The sequence below is a fragment of the Hypanus sabinus genome, chromosome 27, assembly GCF_030144855.1.
Source record: "Hypanus sabinus isolate sHypSab1 chromosome 27, sHypSab1.hap1, whole genome shotgun sequence".
Lineage (NCBI taxonomy): Eukaryota > Metazoa > Chordata > Chondrichthyes > Myliobatiformes > Dasyatidae > Hypanus > Hypanus sabinus.
The window spans coordinates 7803774-7825309 of record NC_082732.1 but is presented as its reverse complement, the minus strand read 5'-3'; the positions used below and the strand labels follow the sequence as shown (position 1 = coordinate 7825309).

Below are 21536 nucleotides of genomic sequence, written 5' to 3'. Positions count from 1 at the left end.
GACAGTTTACAACGACCAATTAACCTACCAACGCGGTATGTCTTTGAACTGTGGGAGTTTGCAGGGAGGACATACAAACTCCTTACAGACAGCAGCAGGAACTAAAGAGGTTCCAGAGCTAAAGCAGATTCTGCAAAGCTACTTTAAATACATAAATAAAAACTATTGTCTAGGTTTTAGTAAGTCAAGATAAATGAGTTTGCAAACAACAGTGGACAGTAATGATTGGTTCAGCAAGCAATGCCCAACAGAAATCTTAAAGAACAATGCAGGAAAACAGGGCATCTGTGGAAGATGATATTGATGTTTTCAACCACAGTCATCGATCTTCAATTTTGTTCTTTTGAACAAGTCCAAATGTTTTTGTCTTTGAATGGAACAAAGTTCATCATGCAAAATAAAAAGCTGTTTAGACTTTGTACCAATCAACAAAGAACTGTCCAGTGTGGTGATGTGCAGTATAGTGGTGGAGCTAGTGGAATCACAGTCCCACAACTCTAGTGACTTGTGTTCATTTCTAACTTTGGGTGCAGTCTGTGTGAAGTTTGGACGTTCTTGGTGTGACCATGTGGGTTTTCTCTATCAGCGGTTTCCAAAACGGGTCTACGGACGCCTTGCTTAATGGTATTGTTCCTGCTCTGTATGCTCCTGCTTCGTCAAAGGGAACGATGGAGCTATGAGGGAGGAGCTGGCCAAAGTTCAATGGAACAATACCCTAGCAGAGAAGACAGTGGAACAACAATAGCAGGTATTTCTGGGAATAATGCAGAAGGTGCAGGATTGGTTCATTCCAAAGAGGAAGAAAGATCCTAAGGGGAGTAAGGGGTGGCCGTGGCTGATGAGAGAAGTAAAGGGCAGTATAAAAATAAAAGAGAAGTACAACATAGCAAAGATGAGCGGGAAACCGGAGGACTGGGAAGCTTTTAAAGAGCAACAGAAGATAACAAAAAAAGGCAATATGCCAAGAAAAAATGAGGTACAAGGGTAAACTAGCCAAGAATATAAAGGAGGATAGTAAAAGTTTCTTTAAGGTATGTGAATAGCAAAAATATAGCTAAGACCAAAATTGGGCCATTGAAGACAGAAATGGGTGAATTTATTATGGAGAACAAAGAAATGGCAGATGAGTTGAACAGGTACTTTGGATCTGTCTTCACTAGGGAAGACACAAACAATCTCCCAGATGTAATAGTGGCCAAAGGAACTAGGGTAAAGGATGAACTGAAGGAAATTTATATTAGGCAAGAAATGGTGTTGGATAGACTGTTGAGTCTGAAGGCTGATAAGTCCCCGGGACCTGATGGTCTGCATCCCAGGGTACTTAAAGAGGTGGCTCTAGAAATCGTGGACGCATTGGTAATCATTTTCCAATGTTCTATAGATTCAGCAACAGATCCTGCTGATTGGAGGGTGGCTAATGTTGTCCCACTTTTCAAGAAAAGAGGGAGAGAGAAAACAGGGAATTATAGACCGGTTAGCCTGATGTCAGCGGTGGGAACGATGCTGGAGTCAATTATAAAAGAGGAAATTATGACACATTTGGATAGCAGAAGAAGGATCAGTCTGAGTCAGCATGGATTTATGAAGGGAAAATCATGCCTGACTAATCTTCTGAAGTTTTTTGAGTATGTAACTATGAAAATGGATAAGGGAGAGCCGGTGGACTTTCAGAAAACATTTGATGAAGTCCCACATAGGAGACTAGTGGGCAAAATTAGGGCACATGGTATCGGGGACAAAGTACTGACATGGATTGAAAATTGGCTGGCTGACAGGAAACAAAGAGTAGCGATTAACGGGTCCCTTTCGGAATGGCAGGCTGTGACCAGTGGGGTACCGCAAGGTTCAGTGCTGGGACTGTAGCTGTTTACAATATACATTAATGATTTAGATGAAGGGATTAAAAGTAACATTAGCAAATTTGCTGTTGACACAAAGCTGGGTGGCAGTGTGAAATGTCAGGAGGATGTTATGAGAATGCAGGGTGACTTGGACAGGTTGGGTGAGTGGGCAAATGTATGGCAGATGCAGTTTAATGTGGATAAATGTGAGGTTATCCACTTTGGTGGCAAGAACAGGAAGGCAGATTACTATCTAAATGGAGTCAAGTTAGGAAAAGGGGAAGTACAACGAGATCTGGGTGTTCTTGTACATCAGTTAATGAAAGCAAGCATGCAGGTACAGCAGGCAGTGAAGAAAGCTAATGGCATGCAGGCCTTTATAACAAGAGGAATTGAGTATAGGAGTAAAGAGGTCCTTCTGCAGCTGTACAGGGCCCTGGTGAGACCGCACCTGGAGTAATGTGTGCAGTTTTGTTCTCCAAATTTGAGGAAAGACATTCTTGATATTGAGGGAGTGCAGCGTAGGTTCACAAGGTTAATTCCCGGAATGGCAGGACTGTCATATGTTGAAAGATTGGAGTGACTGGGCTTGTATACACTGGAATTTAGAAGGATGAGAGGGGATCTGATTGAAACATATAAGGTTATTAAGGGATTGGACACACTGGAGGCAGGAAGCATGATCCTGCTGATGGTTGAGTCCAGAACTAGAGGCCACAGTTTAAGAATAAGGGTAGGCCATTTAGAACAGAGATGCGGAAAAACTTTTTCACCCAGAGAGTGGTGGATATGTGGAATGCTCTGCCCCAGAAGGCAGTGGAGGCCAAGTCTCTGGATTCATTCAAGAGAGAGTTAGATAGAGCTCTTATAGATAGCGGGGTCAAGGGATATGGGGAGAGGGCAGGAACAGGGTACTGATTGTGTATGATCAGCCATGATCACAGTGAATGGTGGTGCTGGCTAGAAGGGACGAATGGCCTACTCCTGCACCTACTGTCTATTGTCTATTGTCACACATCACAAAGACGTGTTGTTTGGTAAGTTAATCGAACACTGTTATTTTGCCCTTGGTGTGTAGATGAGTGGAAGATGTTGATGTGAACGAGGGGGAATAAAAGTGGAATTCTGATAGGATTAGTGTAAATGTGTGTTTGAAGATTGGCATGGAAATAATGGGCTGAAGGGCCTGTTTCTATGTTGCATCTCTCCATGAAATTATCTTGTAGCATCACGTTTGCTGCTTGGTAAATCAAGGTTTTTCAGGTACATATTCAAGCACTACGATGGCAACTTCTGCCTCGATCACTTTCTCAGGCAGTGAGTTCTAAAACTTTAACACTACCTTGGTGAAAACACTCTTCCTCATCTCCCTTCGATTGCATCCAACAAGAACTTAGAAACTACACCTGTTTTTTTGACCCCACTGTTGCTGTTAGCATGTTCTTCCTATTGACCTATGTTGCTGGAATTTTTGGACCTGATTGATAGGAAAGTTTAAATAGTTCAGGACATTATTCCCTGAAGTGTCGAAGACTGAGAGGAGATTTGATGGAGGTATGCAAAATTATGAGGAGTATAGATAGGGCAAAGCAATCATTTCCCACTGAGATTTGCTTGGACTAGAACTAGAGGTCATGGGTTAAGGGTGAAAGGTGAAATGTTTAAGGGGAACACGAGGTAGAATTCAGAGGGCAATGAGAGTGTGGACTGAGCACCCAGTGGAAGTGGTGGATGCGGGTTATGTTTCAACATTAAAGAGACATTTGGTTAAGGAGATGGATGGGATGGGTATGGAGAACTATGGTCCAGGTGCATGTTGAGTCCAGCCAGAATAGCAGTATAACAGACTAGATGGGCTGAGGGCTTGTTGCTGGGCTGTAGTGCTCTATGACTCTAACTCTATCTAAGTAATTGAAATAAAGACAGGAAGTATTGCAAATACTCCACAGGTCAGTCAGTATCTGTTGAGAGAGAGGTAAGGTTAACTTTTCAGGCTGGTGACATTTCATCGGAACCAGACTAAACATACTAACTTCAAGTGACAGAGAATGGGGAGGGAAGATGAAAGAAAGGAGATCTCTGTGATAGGGTGGCGTTGAAGAAAACACAAATGTTGCTGCATGGGAAGGCTTGTGAATCACAGCAGATCTCACTGCATGAGGTGGAAATGAAGACCTGTGAATAAAACTAAGGGCAAGTCTTCATCCTCTGTTCTTTTCTCTCCATTGATGTTGCCTGGTTTGTCGAGTTCCTCCGGCACTTAGTGAGTCATTGCAGGAGAGAAGAAAAAGCTGCCTTGATTTGTACGATGCAGCTGTTGGAATCTGAAATAAAAGAGATAGTTGGATCATTCAGCAGAGCAGGTAAACTCCGTGACCAGGGAAAATTAGAGTCAACAGGACATTTCGATGATCTTACTTCTTATGACAGAGGATTGTCTTTCTAATCCATACAAATTCTAAATAATCTTATGGTTCCCATTCCCTCTCACCTCAGTCCCTTGCACCCCTGCAACAAACTCTTGCATTGGCCTACTGACTTCCCTGTTATTACTACGACAGAGACTCTGAGGGGTCACTTACAATAATCAACTGCCTTCATGCACATTTTTGGTTACTACTGGCATTCAAGATTCAAGATTGTTCGGTATCATTTGTAGTACACAAGTTTAAAGGAGAACAAAGTAATTGTTACTTTGGCTCTGATACAATACAAAAAGCAAAGTAAGACAAACAACACAATAACAAGCACAATAAATAAAATAGTGTAAAACTCATGGGCATATATTTACAGTGAATATATAAAGTATTTACCCCAGCCCCTCGGAAGTTTTCTGGTTTTATTGTTTTACAACATTGAATCACAGTGGATTTAATTTGGCTGTTTTGATACTGGTCACCAGAAATGACTCTTATGTGTCAAAGTGAACACACATTTCTACAAATTGGTCTAAATTTATTACAGTTATAAGACACAAAATAATTGAGTGTGTAACTACTCACCCCTTCAAGTCAGTATTTAGTAGATGCACCTTTGGCAGCAATTACAGCCTGGAGTCTGTGTGGATAGGTCTCTGTCAGCTTTGCACTTCAAGGTACTACAATTTTTTCCCATTCTTCTTTACAAAACTGCTCAAGCTCTGTCAGATTGCATGGGGATTGTGAGTGAACAGCCCTATTCAGATTCAGCCACAAATTCTCACTTGGATTGAGGTCTGGACTCTGACTTGGCCACTCCAGGACATTAACTTTATTGTTTTTAAGCCATTCTTGTGTAGCTTTGACTTTATGTTTGGGGTCATTGTCTTGCTGGAAAACAAATCTTCTCCCAAGTCACAGTTCTTTTGCAGTCTGCACTAGGTTTTCCTCCAGGATTTCCCTGTATTTTGCTGCATTCATTTCACCATGCAGTGAAGTAACGCACAGCATGATGTAACCACCACCAAGCTTCACAGTAGGGATGGTGTGTTTTTGTTGATATAAGACCATACGACCATAGGGCATAGGAGCAGAATTAGGCCATTTGGCCCATTGCGTCTGCTCTGCCCTTCAATCATGGCTGGTCCTTTTTCCCCCTCCTCAACCCCAACCTTCTCCCTGTAACCTTTGGTGCCACGTCCAATCAAGAACCTATCAACCTTTGCCTTAAATATACCCAACAACCTGGCCTCCACAGCTGCCTGTGGTTACAAATTCCACAAATTCACCACTCTCTGGCTAAAGAAATCTTTCTGCATTTCTGTTTTAAATGAATGCCCCTCCATCTTGACGCTGTGCCCCCTTGCCTTAGATACACCATCAATGGAAACATCCTTTCCACATCTACTCTATCTAGGCCTTTTAACATGTGAAAGGATTCATAGAAATCCTCCTCTAAACCTTCTAAGTTCCAGTGCGTACAGGCCCAGAGCCATCAAATTTTCCTCGTATGATAACCCTTACATTCAATGAATCATCCTTGTGAACCTCCTCTGGACCTTCTTTTCTTTTCTCTTCATAGCTGAGGAGCCCAAAACTGTTCACAATACTCAAGGTGATGCCTCACCAGTGCTTTATAAAGGCCCAGCATCACATCCCTGCTCTTGTATTCAAGACCTCTTGAGATGAATGCTAACATTATATTTGCCTTCCTCACCACCAACTCAATCTGCAAGTTAACCTTTAGGGTATCCTGCACATGGACTTCCAAGTCCCTTTGTATCTCAGATTTTTGCATCTTCTCCCTGTTTATGTGCGCATTTGAGCTGGTTTATCTGTAATGGGCCCTTTTGTTGTTCTTTTCTTTTCCTGTTAACTCTTTGTTAAGGTTGAAATATTGGTAAATATGTTTTCTTTGTAATTTTATGGTGGTGTACAATTCGCTATCTTTCTGGCGAATGTTAGCTTTGTATGGGGCAGTATTTACACAGTGCTCACTACAATAAATGTTCCTTAATCTGAACATACCAACTTTTTTGTTTGGTTGAACCCAAATCATACTGACCCTCGACTTGTGATACTTCTCACTGCGGAGTCGTGTGGCTGTTGGCAGAGTTAGCTAACGAGCCAAGTATGTTTATGAGCCCCTGTGAGAGGGTTACACAGGTAACACTGAGTCCCTGGACAACCTTGCAGCACCTGGTCCTTCGTGAAGTTTGAGTCAATATAAACGGAGGAAAACACTCAGCCCTAGCTGGTCCTCCACCCAACGTAGTCGTCGTGGTTGGATGCTGCTTGACACCAGACCTCTAAGCTCCAGAACTGTTTATATCTGAAGCTGATTCATTTGCAGATCTTCATCCCACCCATTCATTGAGAAATGGGGATGATTGCTGAAGAATGCATGATGTTCTGTTCACTTGGTAATCTCCAGATATTAACATTGTCCGCAGCATCATCTAACAAGATTAAGAGAAAGTTCTGTATTGGGCTGATGAGTGGAAAGTAACATCTGTGTGAGATGTGGAAACTTTGGGAGACATTCAATCTCCCTGATAACTGCATCTGAATGAAATGCATTGAGCTGCAGCTCCTTAGAGACCATGTTAAGGAACTGAAGCTGCATCTTGATCACATTCAGCTCATATGGGAGAATGAAAAGGTGTAGATAGGAGCTACAGGGAGGTAGTCAGCCATAAGTTGCTGGAGAGGGACCAGGAATAGGTAGCCAGTGCAGAGTACTCCTGTAGCCATTTCCCTCAATGATAAGTATACACTTTGAACACTATTGGTGTTCAAAGTGTACCAGAGAGTGAAGGTTTTGTGTTTGAATGCACACAGTATATGGAATAAGGTAGATGACCATGGAGTGCAATTAGAGATGGCAGATACAACTTTGTGGGCATTGCTGAGTTAGCACTGAAAGAAGATCATAGTTCGAGCTTAACATCCAACTGTGGGAATTTATTGAATGCCAATGAGATGTTTTTCAGAGCTGCCTGTGGTTGTTGCCCACTAGGGGAAGACAATTCTGGACTGGGCGTTGTGTACTGAACCAGATTTGCTTAGGGAGCACAAGGTAAATAAACCATTAGGAGGCAGTATTCATTATATGAAAGAATTCACCCTGCAGTTTGAGAAGGAGAAGATTAAAGTCAGATGTATTGGTAGTGCAGTGGAGTAATGGGAATTACAGAGGCATGAGAGAGGAGCTTGATTGGAAGAAGACACAAGTATGGATGATGGCAAAACAACAATGTCTAGAGTTTCTGGCGTAATTCAGAAGGCACGAGAAAGATACATCCCCAAAACGAAGAAGTACTCTAAAGGGAGGATGATGTAACCGTGGTTGACAAGGGAAGTCAAAGACAACATAAAAGCAAAAGAGAGGGCATATAATATCGCAAGAATCAGTGGGAAGTTAGAGGATTGGGTAACTTAAAAACAAACAGAAGGCAGCTAAAATAGCCATAAGGAAAGAAATGATGACATATGAAGGTAAGCTAGCCAATAATATAAAAGATGGAACCAAAAGATATTTCAAATATATAAGGATTAAAAGTGAGGCAAGAGTCGATATTGGATATCGGCACGGACTAGAAGGGCTGAGATGGCCTGTTTCCATGCTGTAATTGTTATATAGCTATATGGTTATATGGATTGCTGGACAATGACGCTGAAGAGGTAGTAATGGGTTGGGGGACAAAGAAATGGCACACAAACTTGTTAAGTATTTCGCATTAGTCTTCACAATGGAAGATACTAGCAGTATACCAGAAATTCAAGAGTGTCAGGGTCGGCGGTGAGAGTTGGAATCTATATTTAAGGATGTGGTTTTGGTGCAGATGATAAAATAGGCCAAAGTCAGAATGGTTTCCTTAAGTGAAAGTCTTGCAATACTTCTTTGTAAGACTTTCGGGAAATAACAGACAAAATAGATGCAGGAGAATCAATCATTGCTGTTTACTTAGATTTTCAGAAAGCTTTTGACAAGGTGCTGCACATGAGGCTGCTTAACAAGATATTTTTGCCCATGGTATGACAGGAAAGAACCTAGCATGGAGAGAAAAATTGGCTGACTGTCAGAAGACAAAGAGTGGGAATAAAGGAGGCCTTTTCTGGTTGGTTGCCAGTGATCAGTGGCCTTTTGCAGGGGTCGTTTCTGTGTCCAATTCTTCTTACGTTTTGTGATCAAGTTTGCGGATAATACAAAGATAGGTGGAGGGACAAGTAGTTTTGAGGAAGCAGGGAGTCTGCAGATGGACTTAGACAGATTGGGAGAATGGGCAACAGAATATAGCATAGGGAAGTAAACATAGAAACATAGAAAATAGGAACAGGAGTAAGCCATTCGGCCCTTCGAGCCTGCACCGCCATTCAGTATGATCATGGCTGATCATCCAACTCAGAACCCTGTACCTGCTTTCTCTCCACATCCCCCGATCCCTTTAGCCACAAGGGCCATATCTAACTTCCTCTTAAATATAGCCAATGAACCAGCCTCAACTGTTTCCTGTGGCAGAGAATTCCACAGATTCACCACTCTCTGTGTGAAGAAGTTTTTCCTCATCTCGGTCCTAAAAGGCTTCCCCTTTATCCTTAAACTGTTTCCTGCATCTAGCCTGTTCAATCCCTTTAGAATTTTATACATTTCAATAAGATCCCCCCTCAATCTTCTAAATTCCAGTGAGTATAAGCCTAGTTGATCCAGTCTTTCTTCATATGAAAGTCCTGCCATCCCAGGAATCAATATGGTGAACCTTCTCTGTACTCCCTCTATGGCAAGAATGTCTTTCCTCAGATTAGGGGACTAAAACTGCACACAATATTCTAGGTGTGGTCTCACCAAGGCCTTGTACAACTGCATTAGAACCTCCCTGCTCCTGTACTTGAATCCTTTTGCTATGAATGCCAACATACCATTTGCCTTTTTCACTGCCTGCTGTACCTGCATGCCCACCTTCAAAGACTGGTGTACAATGACACCCAGGTCTCGTTGCATTTCCCCTTTTCCTAATGGCCACCGTTCAGATAATAATCTGTTTTCCTGTTCTTGCAACCAAAGTAGAGGTGCAAAGGGACTTGGGAGTCCTTGTGCAGGTTTCCCTAAAGGTTAACTTGCAGGTTGAGTCAGTGGAATGGAAGGCAAATGTAATGTTAGTATTCATTTCCAGAGGACTAGAATTTAAGTGCAAGGATGTCATGCTGAGGCTTTATAAGGCATTGATCAGAATATACTTGCCCATACTCGTGAGCAGTTTTGGGCCCCTTAACTGAGGAAAGATGTGCTGACATTGGAGAGGAGCCAGATGAGGTTCACAATAATGAAAAGGTTAACATATGAGAAGCATTTGAAGGCTCTGGCCTGTACTAGCTGAAGATTAGAAGAATGAAAAGGGTTCTCATTGAAATTTATAGAATATTGACTGGTCTGGATAAAGTGGATGTAAGGAGGATGTTTCCTAGGACCAGAGAGCACAGCCTCAGAAAGCAGAAACATCCTTTTGGAACAGGGATGAGGAATTTCAAAAGAGGATTACTCTATAGGGAAAGAGAAACCATCAATGGGAATCTCATAAATGAAATATCAAAAATGAATCATTTGGATAGATTTTTAAATATAAAAGCAGACTTGGGAATGGAGAAATGAATGCAGCTTATTATAGAGAAATTTTGAAACCTTAATGCTTTTTTTTAACATCAGAATATTAAAGAGGAGTGGATGAAAAAATGGTGAAAGTTTTCACTATAATCTTTCAATTATCTTTGGAGTCTGCAGTATTAAACTAAGCTTTGGTAATGTCATTGGCATTTAAATAAGACCAGAAGGAAAACAATTACCAATGCATCATTTTATGTGTTTTGGCTAAATTGTTAGAATTATTAATAGGAATAATATAATAGGATTGAAAACTCAGACAACTTTGTTAGATGCATTCCCAACTGAGTGTTTTGAAGGATTAAAAAGATATGATTAGTGTTTATCCACAGATGTTATCATCTATTTAAGTTCTAGAGATTTGACATGGTTCTTCTTAAGAAGCAGCTGGCATAGAATTATAGATGGTCTTCAGATTTAAGTTTGGACCTGTAGAGCACAGGGAATAGTATTGTACTACCTGTTCTCAGTGATGGGAAGTATTTTTCCCCAGTGAAATATTTTTTGACTTGAACTTTAACTGTTCTTAACATGTAGAAGTTTACTGTATGCTTAGTTTTACAGATTCAAGTAGCATGAGGCCAGAAACTTACAAATAAACACTGATAAATTGGTTTATTATTGCCACACGTACTGAGATACAGTGAAAACATTGGTTTCCATGCCATCCACACAGATCACTCAACACGTCAGTGCATTGAAGTAGTTCAAGGGAAAAGCAATAACATTCTATCTTCTAAGAATGTTAGTCTTCTATATGTAGGAAACCGAGAGTAATGAATCAGAATTAGGACTTATTCTCTAATATAACATGCAATTTGTTGTTTTACAGCAGCAGTACAGTGCAAAGTCATAAAATTACTATGAATTACAAAATCAATACATTAAACAGTGCAAAAAAAGGAATAATGAAGTGTAGTTTATAGATTCATGCAGTGTTCAGATATGTGATGGCAGAAGGGAAGAAACTGGTTCTGAATCAAAGAATGTCAGTCGTCAGGTACCTCTTCCTGAATGTAGTAATGAGAAGAGGCATGTCCAGGATGGTGAGTGTCTTTAGTGATGGGTGTTGTCTTCTTGAGGCAATGCCTCTTGAAATTATCCCCTGTAGTGGGAAATGTTGCATATGTTATGGAACTGGCTGTGTCTATAACACTCTGCAGCCTCTTGTGATCACTATCTCAGAGAACCTGTCCTGGACCTATCATATAAATATAATTGCAAAGAAAGCTCGACAGCACTTCTACTTCCTCAGTTGTCTGTAGAGGTTTTGCACGTAATGTATGGCAACACCAATGACTCTGAGCAGAAAATCCTTACAGAGGGTAACGGATTCAGCCCAGTACATCACTGATAAAGCCCCCCCAACCACTGAGCACATCTACATGAAACATTTCCATAGAAAAGCAGCATCCATCATCAGAGGTGCTCACCACCCAGACCATGCTCTTTTCTCATTGCTGCCATCAGGTAGAAGGTACAAGTACCTCAGGACTTATACCGCCAGGTTCAGGAACAGTTACTACCCATCAACCATTAGGCTCTTGAACAAAAGGGGACAACTACATGCATTCTATTTCTGGTGTTCCCACAGCCGATGGTCTCATTTTAAGGACTTGTTATCTTGTTATTTCACGCTCTTTCATTTCACGTTATTTCATATTTGTTATTGATTGCTATTTGTTTATATTTACATTTGTTGTTCATTGATCCTGCTTACAGTCACTGTTCTCTAGATTTGCTAAATATGCCCACAAGAAAAAGAATCCCAGGGTTGTATGTATCCTGATAGTGCATTTTACTTTGAACTTTGATCCTGTGCATTGGAGTCTCTCTACTGGGCTGTGATGCAACTGGACTTTTTTTTTGTAATTTTTTTTCATTGAAGTTCATCAAACAAACATTTCCATGAGATATATTTCAGACATTGTACATATATATCACAGATCTCCACAAAGTATTTATCTGAGGTATACACTTATAGAAAAGAGTGGAAAGAAAGAACAAGCAAAAGGAAAGAACTATGTACAAGTAGGAAGTGATTTTTTTTACAACATATTGATTTGTGATAATAAAATCAGGCCTATGAGGCATTATGTAGTTAAACCATTTTTCCAAGTATGAATCAAATTGTTCCAGCTTACAATTAACAGATGCTGTTATCTTCTCCATTTTGTAAACGTCCATTGTAATTTCCATCCATGTATTTAAAGTTGGGCTCTCCTGTGATAACCATTTCCTAGTAAGCGTCTTTTTACCAGCCACCAACAGTATATTCATTAAATATTTATCTCTTTTCAACCATTCTTGAGGTATATATCCAAAATATATGGTCTTAATCTCTAAGGGTATTTCACATTTAAAAATGTCTTGTAGGGCATTGTGTATCCCCCTCCAATAGTTTTTGATAGACATTAGACAATAGGTGCAGAAGTAGACCAGTTGGCCCTTTGAGTCTGCACTGCCATTTTGAGATCATGGCTGATCATCTACAATCAATACCTGGTTCCTGACTTGTCCCCATATCCCTTGATTCCCCTATCCATAAGATACCTATCTAGCTCCTTCTTGAAAGCATCCAGAGAATAGGCCTCCATTACCTTCCGAGGCAGTGCACTCCAGACCCCCACAACTCTCTGGGAGAAGAAGTTTTTCCTTAACTCTGTCCTAAGTGACCTACCCCTTATTCTCAAACCATGCCCTCTGGTACTGGACTCTCCCAGCATCTGGAACATATTTCCTGTCTCTATCTTGTCCAATCCCTTAATAATCTTATATGTTTCAATCAGATCCCCTCTCAATCTCCTTAATTCCAGCACGTACAAGCCCAGTCTCTCCCAGTTTTCTATCCATGTCAATATTTTCCCCCCAATGCCATGAGCTTTGATTTTACCCACCAATGTCCTATGTGGGACCTTATGAAATGCCTTCTGAAAATCGAGGTACACTACATCCACTGGATCTCCCCCGTCTAACTTCCTGGTTACATCCTCGAAAAACTCCATTAGATTAGTCAAGCATGATTTACCCTTGGTAAATCCATGCTGGCTCGACCCAGTCCTATCACTGCTATCTATGCCACTATTTCATCCTTAATAATGGAATCTAGCATCTTCCCCACCACCGATGTCAGGCTGACAGGTCGATAATTCTCTGTTTTCTCCTTTCTTAAAAAGTGGGATAACATTAGCCATTCTCCAATCCTCAGGAACTGATCCTGAATCTAAAGAACATTGGAAAATGATTACCAATGCATTCGCAATTTCCAGGGCCACCTCCTTTAGTACCCTAGGATGCAGACTATCTGGACCTGGGGATTTGTCAGCTTTCAGTCCCATCAGTCTACTCATCACCATTTCCTTCCTAATGTCAATCTGTTTCATTTCCTCTGTTACTCTATGTCCTTGGGCAGTCCCAAAAAATATGATAATGATTTGCATTTTGATTTCCACAATTTCTCCAGCAAATAGGGAGGTTACTATCATAATGGGATTTCTGAGAAGGTGTAATAAAATATCTTATCAAGTTTTTCCATCCAAACTCCCTCCATTTCTGTGAACTGGTACACTTCCATTGATATCTCCACATTGTTGTCCATTCTTCCTCGGATATAATTATCCCTCCTTCCTTCTCCCATTTTGTTTTAATGTATGAAGTCGAATGTGTTTTAAGATTTGACAACCCCTTATACATGCTTGAAATGATTCTACTACCACTATCTGAATTATATGCTTTTCTAAATAGCTCTATCAAGCATGTACTTGCCTCGGTTACATTTTTAAGTGTCTTATTAACATATTGTCACATCCGTAAATACCGATAAATATCTTGTTTTTCTAATGTATTTCTCTTTAAGCATTTCAAAACTGAACAGTGTTCCTTCTTTCATTATGTTGCAAAGAACTGTTATTCCTTTAGCTGTCCAGTCCTTAAATCTAGCATCCAATTTATTTGGTGTAAAATTTGAGTCATATGAACACCATTTAAGAATTGCAATATCTCCCTCTAGATTATATTCTTTTATAGTAGTTTTCCATATTTTAAGAGTCAATTTCACCCATGGGTTATCAACAGTATTTATGTACCTTTGCAGGTTGTTACCAGCCAAAATTGCTTGTATGGGGATGTGAAGTACTCGCTCCTCAATGTTTTTCCATTGAGCGTCATATGATGGGTTCCACCAACATATCACAGCTCTCAACTGTGCTGCAAAATAATAATCTCTAAGAGAAGGTAGGCCCCATCCCCCCTTTTCCTTTGCTAATGGCAAAGGTTTGAGACGAACTCTAGGCCTTTTACCCTGCCAAATATACCTTGATAACATCTTGTTCCATTTATTGAATTGATTTTGATTGATCTCTATTGGTAGGGTCTGAAAGAGATATAACAGCCTGGGCAGTATGTTCATTTTAATAGACTCAATCCTTGAACTGAGACTGAAAAAAGGAATCAGGTTCCATCTTGCCACATCTTCCTTAATTTTTTTATATAGAGGCTGATAGTTACATTCTGATAATTTTGCCAAATCTTTTGGCATAATTATGCCTAAATATTTGAAAGACTCTGTGTGCCATGCCCAGGGGTATCTGCTTTCAATTTCTCTTGGTGGGCTATAGTAATATGAAAGTAATTGGGTTTTATCTATGTTGATCTTGTATCCTGATAATTGACTATATTGTTCAAAGGATTGCATCAATTTAGGTAAAGAATATGTTGGTTGTCCTGAATAGATCAAAATGTAATCTGCATAACAAGCCAATTTATGCTCTGTCCCCTTAATAGTAATTCCCCTGATATCTTCATTTTGTCTGATGTATTGAACTAATGGTTCCAGATATAATGCAAAGAGTAGCGGTGACCATGCACAACCCTGTCTCGTGCCCCTTTCTAGGGTAAGACTATTTGATAAATATCCATTGATTTTAATCCTAGCAGTAGGATTGTCATATAGTGTCTGTGTAGTTTTAATAATTGTGTCTTGGAAACCAAATCTATGTAAAACTCTGTAAAGAAAATTCCAATTAACCGATTTTAGCGTCCACGCTTATCACTATTGCTTCGATTTTATTTTTTTCTATATGATCCATAATGTGAAGTGTCCTTCATATATTGTCTTGTGTCTGGCGTTGTCATATAAAACCTGTCTGATCGTTACGTATCAGTATGGGTAGAAACTCCTCTAATCATTTGGCCATGATGGAGGTAAATAATCTGTAATCTACATTAAGAACGGATATTGGTCTAAATGACCCGCATTCCATTTTATCCTTGCCTTCTTTCAGTATAGCTGAGATTATCGCTTCCTTCCAACTGGGTGGCATTTGTGCCTTTCTTAGAGCCATTTCCTCAAGCTTCTAATGAAGTAGAGCTGCTGACGTGCCTTCTTTCTGATTCCATCATTGTGTTGGCCCAGAACGGATCCTCCAGGATGTTGATACCTGGGAATTTAGAGCTGCTCACACATCTGAGCCCTTGACGAGGACTGGCACGTGTACTCCTGATTTCCTCTTCAAATCAATTCTTTGGTCTTGCTGCTGTCCAGTGAAAAATTGTTATTTTAGCCCCACTTAAGCAGCTGATCTATCCCACTCCTGTGCACATCTTCATCACTACTTGCGATTTTAACAACAGTGATATCATCTGTAAATTTATAGATGGCATTTGAGGTGTGCTTAGCTATACAGTCATGAGTATCGACTGGCTAGAGCAATGAGCTATGCATGCATCCTTGAGGTGCACTTATGTTGATTGTCAGTGAGGAGGAGATGTGATTTCTGATCCACACTGACTGTGGTCTCCTGATGAGGATGTTAAGGATCTAATTGCAGAGGCAGGTACAGAGGCTCAGGTTTAGAAGCAGGACAATTAGTACTAAGAGGAAGATAGAATTGAATTCTGAGCTGTAATTGATGAACAGCAGGTTGAATATGTTTTGTTGTTGACTAGATGCTTTAAAGCAGAGTGGAGGGCCTGTGAGATAATTTCTGCTATAGACCTGCTGTGGCAGATTTGGACATTCAGCATAAATGAAACCACACAATAAACGAAAAGCTGTATGTAATGCAGGCATTGTGGTAAGGCAGGGACAATGACAGAGCTGCTTCTCCAGGAGTCTTAACATTGTCAAAGCGGATCTTTGAAGGACTACAGTGTGTACACTTCACGGCTGGCTTGGAATTGTTTTCACCTGAATTTTCAGCCAGGAATCTGCATCCTGTCACAGCTCTGTCTTCTGTTGATGATGTGCTGATTTTCTGTGTTCAGTTAATTCCAGAGAGAGGGCAGATTCTGAATGGATCTCATTTCTTTAGGAAGTTCTGTCAGAGTGGGGATGGGGAATCATGTTGTGTGCAGCAGCTGAGGTGGGTAAAGTCAATCCCAAGAGGAAGAGGAGACTGCAGAAAAACTTTGTTCTCAACAGGTCACTGTCTCTAAATTTCAATCTCACAAAACTGGTCAGCTCAGACACCTGCATCCGATGCATCTCATTCCTACTGGATTTCTCCAGCTATGCTGCTGCTGTTTCCTTCCTGGCTGGATGTTTCCACTGAGGTTTTCTCACATGCAACAAACAATCTGCTGGATGGTCTCCGTGGGTTGAGCAGAATCTGTGGGAGGAAGGAATTGGTGATACTTCACGTCAGAACCCTGCATCAGGAATCTCTCTCACTGTTTCCTCTTTGTAGGTCCTGACTTGACCCAAAATGCAGACAAATCATTGCCTGCCCCATGGATGCTGCTCGACCTGCTGAGTTCTCCAGTAGGTTGTTTGTTGCTACAGATTCCAGGACCTGCTCTGTCTCTCGTCTCCAGGATTTTTCACATGTCCACACAACTCCAGTGGTGCTGCCCCACATTGCAGTCCCAAACATCGACCCTCATGGTTTAGCACCCCAAACAACTGCCAGGAAGTAAGAATTTGAATTCATTAATAGGCAAGTTGTGACCAGTATTTCTTTCTCATCTCTGATATCATTTCTGATAATGTATTTAGAAAATTGAGATAGAATGATTTGTAGTCTGCCGAGGGCTAGGATCTGCAGCTTTCAAGAACAGTGATCCAGAACTATACAAAAGGTCCAGGTGTGGCCTATGGAGAGCTACGTAAGGGCAAAAAAACCCAATTCTGATTGAGATCAGAGGTGGAATTGGATGCACATTATTAATCTACTCTTTTTTGACAACATTTTTTTATTTGTATCAATGTGGTAAGTGATCACTGCAAACCATGAAGCAGCGAGGCCGATTCGAGGGTTGATACATGCTAAGTGCCAGTTTGGAAAGGTCGAGCACAGGCTGGAAAGTAGGGTCCAGGCCCAGAGCATGTTGCTGCAGTGGGGCCCAAGTTCGGGGGATGACCTAGTGCTTGGACGATTTAAATGCCAGGCCAAATGGACTGGAAAGGCAAGGTGTCAGGACCGGAGGTGAGTGTCGAGCTGGTTCTGCTCTGCGACGTTTTACTCCGTTCTCCTTGCCACTGAGACTGAGGCAGTGTCGTACCCCGCTGCTCTGGGCTGAGAGTAAGCCAGCTTCGTGGCAATTTGCCTCTGTGTGATGGACTGGGACTGAGACCACAGGCCTAATTCGGCTGCTCCCGGCTTCGGGTTTATTTCTCCATTCTGTACTCAACACTGATGCTTGCTTTATTGTTTGCATGATTTGACTTGATTTGTTTTTCCCTCTCTGTGCATTGGGTCTTTTTATAAAATCGGTTATCCTCTTTTATGGCTGCCTGTAGGTAGATGAATTTCAGTGTTGTATAATTTATAATTTGATAATAAAACGTACATTGACTTTTGAACTTTGAACTTAGAATGTCAGCTCTGGCAGGTTTGCAGGCCATTACTTCCTACAAAGTGAAAGCTAACATCAGGAATGACTGTGATGCCTCACTCCCGGATGAGCTCAATGTCCTTTAATGCACGCTTTGAAAGGGAGAATGAAAGTACACCTGTGTGAATCCCTGCAGAATCTGGTGACCCTGTAATCTCTATCCCGGAGGCTGACGTCAGAACATCTTCAAGAGGGTGAACCGTCACAAGGTGTCAGGCCCAGATGGTGTACCTGGTAGGGGTCTGAAAACCTGTGCTATCCAAATGGCAAGAGTATTCAGGGACTTCTGATTTTGGTAATGCCCTTAACTTTTATTCCATTCGATTATATCATAGAAGAGTGATTGTTACAGGACTGGAAAAATACCTCTCAGGTCACTCCTTCGTTTCCAGCTACTTTGGTACTGAATGCATTTGGATAAACATTCATACCCATGAAGAAATTTCCTCTTTTTTAGATGTGGGCTCACATTTCACTCTCCTATTGAATCACCTCTTATTTTTGGTCTTGAATTCACCCCACCATGACCTGACTAAGATACTAAAACTTAGCACTAATGGGTGGTTCTATGTGGGGGACTGATATTGAGTTAAAAATGTTTTATGAGAGGTTATCGTAGCTCATCTAGTGATGAAAGTTTTTTTATTGAGGGGCAGGGTTAACTCCGAATTAATGAGCGATACTACTGCTCACATTTGAACCATTACATCTGGAAGATGTAATTTGATCTGTAGTAATAAAAAATTGAGCAGAATCCCTGTGCACCTGCAAAAATAATCCTGTAATACTTTGCAACAGCTCTTGAGCCATTGAACTGGTATAAGTGTTGAGAGATTTACCTCGCAGTGGATCACACTAGGACAAAATGGGTGAAAACCTAAAAACTGGTATACAGTTTGCAGTATGGGAGTAATCTGCATAGATTTAGCAGATTTTAGTCAGCATGGTAAATCTTAAAGGCAGTCTACAGCTCTTTGAAGGAACCTTTCATGGCTGTGAAGAATGGTGACGATTATTTAAAAACACAGCTAGCACTGCATTGCTTTTATTGACTAAATATCCAAGAGATTGAACGATATTTTCAGATGGTGGACTACAATTTAACTTTTCACCCAGTGGTGAGTACCTCTGACAAGGCCACACTCCCAGCACAACACTGGAGTAGTGACGAATTCATCTCACTCTGAAAACTTAGCATCAATAAAGCATTGAGTGACTAATTTAATGGAACTCCACTTTGACTCACAACCTTGGTATTCAGATAGACCCTTCATGTCTATGCTGACCAGCATGCCTCTCTACATGAATCCCACTTACCTGCATTGCTTTGATATTCCTTTATGTACAGACCATGACCCCACATTAGAGCGAATTTTGGGTTTAGCACATTTAGCAGATAACTTCGGCCACCAGTCTTCAGATCTGAATATGGATTGTGGATTTGATTTTCATGCAGCTCTGAACAATAGGTTCCTAATCGCAGACGAGACAGACCACGAAACAGGCACTTAGCCGATTGTCTGCTTATGCATGAGTCCACTCACATGTTCCATTGCATGAATGTGACAGTGATTAATACTTGTTTTGGACATGATGGTGGGAAGATCCAGACATTTCAAACTGTTATTGTAAATATGAATTTGTTTGAATTGTCCTGAATTTTCTTGTGTTTTACGATGGAGTACAGCGGGCATCATGAGGTCAGGTGCTCAAAACTGGCAGATTGCAGAGTACTTACTCTGCAGTTTTAAGTATGTTCGATTAACTGGTACTCGTCATTTAAATTTTGTGTGGCGTGCGAATTAGTGTGGAGATATTTTGGGTAGAGGATATATCTGCAAAGGATGGCACCTACTCAGGTCAGGCAGTGTCAGGTCAAGAACCTTGATGATCTGTGACAGCCCTTGACCCTGATTATAACCATTCATAAACCCTTCATCCTCAGGGAGAAACGGGGCATTTTGTCAGAGTTGCCCTCGTTTAAAGTCACAAGTGGGAATTCAGAATTCTGGCACAAATTTGAGGAAATGGTTGAAATTCACCAGATGCACCCTGAAGATATGCATGTGTTGGTAAAAGCGAAGTGCTCGAGGAACATGTTGATTAGGGTGGCCCAGGAGGTGCGGGATGGTACATCAGCAACTTCCAGGAACACCAGCAGTGAAGAGAGATATCGTTTCTTCAAAGGGGAAGTGAGGCAGCGACTGGGGGGAGGTGAGTGATAATGGCAGTGATTCAAAGAGCTGGTGAGATAGCCATGGATTAAGCAGAATGTAAATATCCAGTATATGAGGAGTATTCCAGATCGGATAATCCAGGGAGGGCTGACCCAGTCTTCCTGAAAATGATGAAGGAAGGCTTGAGCTCAACCCATTAGGAAGATTTAGATTTAGGGATGGCGGTGGGGTTGACCTAGTTTGTGATAGCTTTGTGGGCCAGTGAGATAGACCAAAGAGAGTGCAAGAGAAATCGTAAAGTGGATGTCGTAGATTCAGCTGCTGTGAGGGTTTGTTTTGTGTGCCTGCAGCTGGGGAATGTGGCAAGGCATTGCTGGAATAGACACGAGTGGGTAAAGGAGTTAAAATGTTACAGCTGTGGCCTATCTGGACATGGTTGGAGGCAGTGTCCAAAAATAGGAAAGAAAAACAGATGAAAGTCACAGCAGACACAAAATCTCTCACTCTATCAGCACCCAGTCTGACCCATCCGACTGTTGACCAGATCACAGGGTGATGCACCATCAATAACTCACACTGAGACGTAAGGCGAGATATCGGCTTTTATTGACTGAAGAAGGAACCAGCAGTGAGTGACCACCATATTACATCCTGGAGAATGAGGCAGAGGATTAGACCTGAATCGCCTTTATACAGGGCCTGTGGGAGGAGCCACAGGAGCAGTCAGAAGGGGGCGTGTCCAGACAGGCACATAGTTCACCACACAGGGCAAGTGAAGACAGCTTCTAGGTCAGAAAAAGACGTGGCTGTGGCCCCCACTGTCAGCACTGGTGACCCATGGGTGCACGCAACAGCATTTTTAGGGGGCTGGCAATACAAGATGTTAGTTGACACAGGGGCATCAGTATCGATAACTGACCACCTCTTGCCAACAACCGGACAGGCTATTTATATTATAGTTGTAGGAGGAAAAATGGTGAAAGCAGACAGATGTGAGTCACAGATACTTGAAATCGGTAGCATGCAGCTTCCAGACTATTTCTGGGTCTGTCCAAATAATGAGAGTACTACCCTTGGACCAGACATCCTAAGGGAAGCAGGTGCCATTATAGATTCAGGAAAGGGGGAAATAATCTGGAGAAACCAGGGGCAACGAACACACACAACCAGCAGAGAACACAACGTAACCAGTGTGGCTGCACTGACAGCTGTTCAGAGTAAAGTGAAGGAACTAAAACCCCAATGGTACTCAGAGATTGTGTCAACCACTAACTCCCCAAGTAAAGAAGCCTGATGGATCATATCAGTTAATAATAAACTAAAACACCCTTAACAAGTCACACTGAAATTACATCCCATTGCAGTGAGTCCTGCAACAATTCTGAATAGCCTGTCTCCAGAACATAAACTTTTTCAGACCTGGGTATCACTAATGGATCTTGGGAGCTCCCCGCAGCACCAAGACCGATTTGCCTTCACTCTAGGTGGGCAACAGTATACGTGGAGCAGACTCCCCCAGGGATTCCACGGTAGCCCAGCCACTTTTCATAAGGTCATGGTGCAGACTTTGGAAAAGCTCAATCTAACACCGCACCGGTGTTACAGTATG

At 41.5% G+C, this 21536-nt stretch overlaps 1 long non-coding RNA gene across 1 annotated transcript in view; it reads right to left on the bottom strand.

The window, feature by feature from the left end:
* Nucleotides 1-2345: 2345 nt before the first annotated feature.
* The window catches only part of LOC132381979 (uncharacterized), an 80306-nt gene continuing 61115 nt past the window's right edge, over nt 2346-21536 (bottom strand). Inside the window, exon 3 of the long non-coding RNA XR_009508163.1 lies at nt 2346-4165. This is a non-coding gene — a long non-coding RNA (uncharacterized LOC132381979). The remainder of the gene's footprint in view (nt 4166-21536) is intronic.